We start from the raw sequence: 6,339 nt of genomic DNA, 5'->3' as shown, positions 1-6,339 counted from the left end.
CCTAGGGAGTATTGCTGCTAAAAACACAAAATTAACCTGAGTCTAATCAAGCTAACTGGAAGTTCCAGGGCAACTTGAATAAGCTAAGGACACCACAAGAAAGAAAACAGCCAAATCTAGAATCTGGGCATTCCACAGGACAAGCAACTGACTAAAAAAGGGGGCGGGGGTGGCAGGGGGAGCTGGTCTGGAGTAAAAGAGACGTAAGAGACGTAATAGCCAAACGTTATGTCAGGACCTTGTTTAGACCTCTGTTTGAAAAACCAACAATAACAAACCATTTCGAGACAATCAAGATATTAGAAGGTACCAAGGGGTAATTGTCACCTTCGCTGTGATAGTGTTATTTTGTTATGAAAGAAAATGGTCAATCTTTAGAAATTCCCAGTGAATTACATAGGAAGAAAGTAATGTGCTTTCTCAAATTTGCTCTAAAAGGGCTTCAGCAGAGAAAAATGAAAGGTAGATGAAGCCATCGTACCTTCAGGACGTCTAGAATCTGGGTGTCGGATAAATGGAAGCTTATTATACTGTTCTTTCCTCTTTTAAGTACATTTTGTACTTAAATTTTCAATTTAAAATGTGGAATAAGGCAGGGCCAAGAAGGGGGCCATAAGGGGATGGATATGTTTTAAGCCCTTGCTCTATTTTTCAATCTGTTAATCCGGGCTGCCTGAGTATGGTTACTCAAGGAGCTAGGATTCCTAACTGATCGTGTCATCGCCTACAGAATGCTGTGAAGACCACGTGTCCTTCATTTTCTTCTTACTACAATTATAGCTAAAATATGTTTTTTGCTATCCATGTCCACAGAGATCATTCTGGACTTTAGCTTTTTATTTATTTATTTATTTATTTATTTATTTATTTTTAAAGATTATATTTATTTATTTGACAGAGACAGCCAGCGAGAGAGGGAACACAAGCAGGGGGAGTGGGAGAGGAAGAAGCAGGCTCATAGCAGAGGAGCCTGATGTGGGGCTCGATCCCACAACGCCAGGATCACGCCCTGAGCCGAAGGCAAACGCTTAACCGCTGTGCCACCCAGGCGCCCCTGGACTTTAGCTTTTTGATATTCAGATTAGTTTATATCACCCACTTCATCCGGCATCAAACCTGGTCCAGGTCACTGGGGATAAACTGATCTCCCTGTATGACTCCACAGCTTCCTTACCTGCCTACCAAACTCTTCTTCATGGAACGGCAGTGTTTGGCTAATTGCCTAAGTTTGCTGGAGAAGTCCCTACATCTTCAATTCTCTCCATTGTCGTCTCTGGGCCATGGGATCCCATTACACATTCTATGATTTTTTTTTTTTATTCTGGGTGTGTAAAAGATGGTTTCCTGACAGCGAACTACCATAACTGACATAACCAGCACCACCTCTCTTGATATGCTGATGGCATCACCTGCCTCCTACCAGATCGGTTTCCTTGGAACCCACTATCGCACTTCCCAGTCCCAGCCCACCCCATCTCTGTCACACAGATAAGACCATAGCTGTCTAGTTGTTTCCAAATCTTTCAGGTCTTGTTATTTTTCAGACTCGATGCAATTGTATAAAATCAGGTGAGGCCAGAAATGTTTCCTCATCATTTGGCTCTTTCTTTTCTCTATCTGGAAGCACAAGCATCTCCTCTGTCTTCAGGCTTCTTTCTTCTACAGCACCCAGCAGCTTCCTGGAGCAGAGCAATACTGCAGGAATATTATTATAGCAAATGAACACATGAAAGAATCATATATGCCTTCCATTCTCAAACATCCGGGATTAGGAATATTTTCTGCACACTTCTCCCTGGTAAATGTTAATAGATAGTTATTAGAATCCAGTTGGCATATCTCCCTCCAAATAAAGTCTTCCGAATCTGTTGAGTGGCACTTTATCCTTTAGCAAGATCCTTCCCTCCCCCTACCCCACACCCAGTATTAAAAGCCAAAATTCTGAAAACAACTACTAGCTGTGTGATCTCGGTCAAGTTACTTAACTTCTCTGTGCCTCAGTGGACGAACTGTAAAATAAAACCTACCTCAAAGAAAACCAAATGAGTCAACATATATAAAGCATTTAAAACGGTGCTTGGCAAACAGTGGGGCTTCAGCAGATGTTGGCACATATCACAGGCATACCCTGTTTTATTGTGTTCCGCTTTATTGCACCTCAGATATGAGTTATTTACAAATCGAAGGTCTGTGACAACCCTGCCTTGAGAAAGTCTATCGATGCCATTTTTCCAACAGCATTTGCTCACTTCGTGTCTCTGTGTCCCATTTTGGTAATTCTTGCAATATTTCAAACTCTTTCATTATTACACTAGTTACGGTGATCTGTGATCAGTGATCTTCAATGTTGCGCCGTGACCTAAAGCCACCTAAGATGGCAAACTTAATAAATGTTGTATCTGTTCTGACTACACCACCAACAATCTATTCCCCCGTCTCTCTCCCTCTCCTCAGGCCTCCTTATACCCTGAAACACAGTGATATTGAAATGAGGCCAATTAACAACCCTACCATGGCCTCTAAGTGTTCAGGTGAAACAAAGAGCTGATTGATGGGGCAAACCTCAGTGCTGTCTTATTTTAAGAAACTGCCACAGCCACTGGAGCCTTCGGCAGCCCTGATCAGTCAGCAGATCAACACCCAGGCAAGACCCTTCTCAGCAAAAAGATTATGACTCCCCGAAAACTCAGGTGACGGTGAGAATTTATCTTAGCAATCAAGTATTTTTTTAAAAGATTTTATTTATTGGGACACCTGGGTGGCTCCGTTGGTTAAGCGTCTGCCTTTGGCTCAGGTCGTGATCCCAGGGTGCTGGGTTCGAGTCCCACCTCGGGCTCCCGCTTCTCCCTCTGCCTGCCCCTGCTTGTGCGTGCACTAGCTCTCTCTCTGACAAATAAATAAATAAAATCTTTAAAAATATTTTTTATTTTTTTATTTGAGAGAGAGCATGAGGGGTGAGAAGAAGCAGAGGGAGAGGGACAAGCGGGCTCCCCGTTCAGTGTGAAGCCCGATGCAGGGCTCCGTCCCACAACCCTGAGATCAGGGCCCTGAGATCATGACCTGAGCTGAAATCAAGAGTCAGACACTCACCCCACTGAGCCACGTAGGCGCCCCAGCAATAAAGTATATATATATTATATATATTATATATATATTATATATATTATATATATTATTATATATATTATATTATTATATATATTATATATATATTATATATATATATTAGACATAATGCTATGGCACACTTAATAGACGACAGCACAGTGAAAACATAACTTTATCTGCACCAGGAAACTAAAACATTCGTTTGACTCCCTTTACTGGGATATGTACTTCAACGCAGTAGTCTAGACGACAACCTGCAGTGTCTCCGAGGCGCACCTGTCATTGTTACTCAAGTCACTAATGTGTTACTGTTTTGACACCTGGTTGTTTTTGTCTTTCACTGACATTCATTCTTTTTTTAATAGCAAAGAGGTGTTGAGGCAATGGGGGACAAAAGACCCGAATGCAGCATAGGAGTGCAACATTAGTGAATTCCAGGACAGGTGCCAAGAGACCAGAGGGCAGCGCTGGCGTTTCATCCCTAGTAAAAGACCCGCTGATCTAAAAGTGATTGCTGCGAGCAGCCTCTGGAAGCAGCCATAAGTTGGTCCTCCACGTTTAAAAGGTTATTCGACTACCGGACACCCTGCCCACTCAATCGTTAGGAATTGTACAAAGAGAAAAAGATTCGGAAGACCAGAAGAAAGCAGTTTTTAGCTTGTCTAAAGTAACAAAATTAAATCGCCCCTTTTTCTGAATGTTATCTTCCAAGATAAGAAGGCTTGTCTGAAGATGCTGTTATGCCAAAAGCCCAGTGCCAAGAACGAAAAGTTTTGTTACACATGTAAGAAAAATGTGTATAAAGGTTAGCTTTCCAGAAATGTGGCTAAAAATAATCAGAATCATGGACTCTTAAAACTGCAACTGACCTTGGAGGTCCTCTCACTCATTCTCTTCCCTGTACAGATGAGGAAACAGCCCCAAAGAGGTCGGGAGTTACCCAGTGTTAGCAGATCTGGACCCACGCCGTGCCTTTTCCCACGTCTGTCAGCCAGTGATGAGACCGTTAGATCAAAGGCACGTATTCAAATCCCTCAGGCAGCTTCTCAGTAGGACAGGCAGATACCCTCTTCAACCCTAATGGACAATAAACATCTTTCAGAGCTTTTGAAAGAATAGAATATAAAGATATGAGTCACCGTTTGGAACGTAAAGAACATTACCCAGTATGAATGCCACATAACAAAGTAACTCTGAGAGTATTTCGTACATATCACAAATCACGTAATTTCCAGTTGGTCCCTATCTTGATTTCTCCAGAATAAACTCAGTCAACTCCAAATTACTGTCTTCATTTCTAGTGTTCGTTATGGCTTTCAAAATCCTAGACGGAGGTTTTATTTGCTGTGGGTGTCCTCTAGCAAGTCCGACAGCCAGGAAAGTGCTCAGGAAGACGGGCAAAGTAGATTGAACACATTTCTTAAAAACATAGTCATTATATATAAACTGTTTATTCCAAAGGGGACTTAAATTTTTGATGGATGAGTGAGTGGTTGTGTGGGCGCATGCGTGGGGGGCTGGGAGGGTGCGGGGGTTGGGGGGGTTGGGGGGGGTGTGAGTGTGTGTTCAAAATTTGCTAAACAGCAGCTGTAGGGTCCTGCCTAAGAGCACAGTCTCTGAAGCCAGAATGTCTGAGTTTCAATCGCAGCTCCGTAACTTGCTAGCTGTGTAATCGTCGGGAAGGTACTTTATAGCGGTTATGTGCCTCAGTTTCCTCGTCTGTTTTATAGGCGTGAGAAGAGAACTTGGTTCAAATAGTGGCTGTGAGGATTAAATGAGTTAATGTACATACAGCCTGTAGGACGTTCTCTGGCATACAGCAAACATGTAATTAAACGTTAACTGTTGCTATCCAGAGGTCACTCATCTAGCAACCACAGTTATCTGGAAAAGCACCCAAATAAACCTTCTTCAAAACCTGGCCACTTACGTCACAGACAAGTCTCAGCTGATTTAACACTAAATCCTAACAAATATATCTGCTCACAGGTAAGTGTCTTCCTCCCGATGCCAGCTGCCAGCCCTTGAAGTGGCTCCCCAGTCTCTCGTGCCAACAATTGTGATGGATGCCTACTGCCTCCACAGCACGGTAGGAAGGCCAGAGAGCTACCTAACACCAGGAGGTCACCCTCTGCTAGGGAAAACGAGCCACACACAAACACTTCGGTGGCAACACAAGAGTTGGAGGTGTGTGTGCAAGAGAAGCACCAGGCTGGGCGTGATCCAATCAAACCAGCCCCTTCGGGCATGGCGGAGATCCGGGGAAATGCAGCAGACAGGAAGCTATGGCTGCCCACGTAGATAGGAGGGACTCCCCCCGCCCCCAACCACCAAGATTCATTACCGCTAGGCTGCCAAAAATAAAAACAATGATCTCTAAAGGAAAGCTTAAATACACGAATCCCTGTTAAAATCCAAGTCATGACATAAACCCACAGACCATAAAATCCAGTGTCACAGACAAGGCCCCATGGATTCACCACCGGCTGCCTTCATGGCTGTCTCCTTAAGGGACCCTGCTTGGCCTCTGTGAACACTGGGATTTCTTCCCAGCCGTGGAGCTTCCAGGCCCTGCCTCGGTGACTCACCAAGTCACCCTGCCCTGCCCCGGCTCTTCCAGAGGACCGCCGACGCCTGCCGTGAATGCACATTTTCTAAACTGTCGACTTGTTCCTTTAATAACTCTTAATGTCAATTTATCCAGCACAGTCTGTGCAGCAATTTATGACTGAGTAGGAGGCAGAGCAAAGTCGAGCAAAGCAAGATGAGTCAGCTTTCCCAAGATTCCCTTCTATTAGCGAGGTCTGGATTGGGAGAGGGACTCCGGAAAGGCTTTCAACCTCACATGCAAAGTGAAGACTCTCACCTCGTTGTCCTCACGTGGCCACTTTCTAGTGAGCAGCACGTCTGGCAGAAGGAGAATTTGTGAAGGTCACTTTCCTGTGGGGTGGTTGGTGAGGGCTACCCAGAGCCAGCCTCCAGGGGGCCCCCTCCATCCTCAAAATCTCGCCCTCCCTCCTAAGAGGCACCAGGCAACAGTCTCACATTTGCATTGAGAAAGACCATTGGTCATTAGCCTGGACCCAGAGGCTAACCTGAAACTGAGCTTAAAAACTGACTAGGAGCTGGCAAGAGTGTGATGAGAAAGGGCCCAGCCCCGTGGCTCTACTCAGTTAGCATTCATGCTCCTGTATGTCCAGGAAGAACTTTCCACAGTTGCCACTAAAGGGG

General features: G+C 44.5%; 1 long non-coding RNA gene across 1 annotated transcript; it reads right to left on the bottom strand.

Annotated features, from left to right (window-relative positions):
• Positions 1-997: 997 nt before the first annotated feature.
• On the bottom strand, positions 998-6,129 carry LOC103664357. Its single transcript, XR_569009.1, has 3 exons — positions 5,975-6,129; positions 3,978-4,185; positions 998-1,795 (listed from the first exon to the last, which is right to left on the bottom strand). It is a non-coding gene; the product is annotated as an uncharacterized LOC103664357 (long non-coding RNA).
• Positions 6,130-6,339: the final 210 nt, after the last annotated feature.

The sequence above is a fragment of the Ursus maritimus genome, unplaced genomic scaffold, assembly GCF_017311325.1.
Source record: "Ursus maritimus isolate PB19 unplaced genomic scaffold, ASM1731132v1 scaffold_10, whole genome shotgun sequence".
Lineage (NCBI taxonomy): Eukaryota > Metazoa > Chordata > Mammalia > Carnivora > Ursidae > Ursus > Ursus maritimus.
The sequence above is the reverse complement of the archived record's forward strand: the minus strand, read 5'-3'. Positions and strand labels throughout refer to the sequence as shown.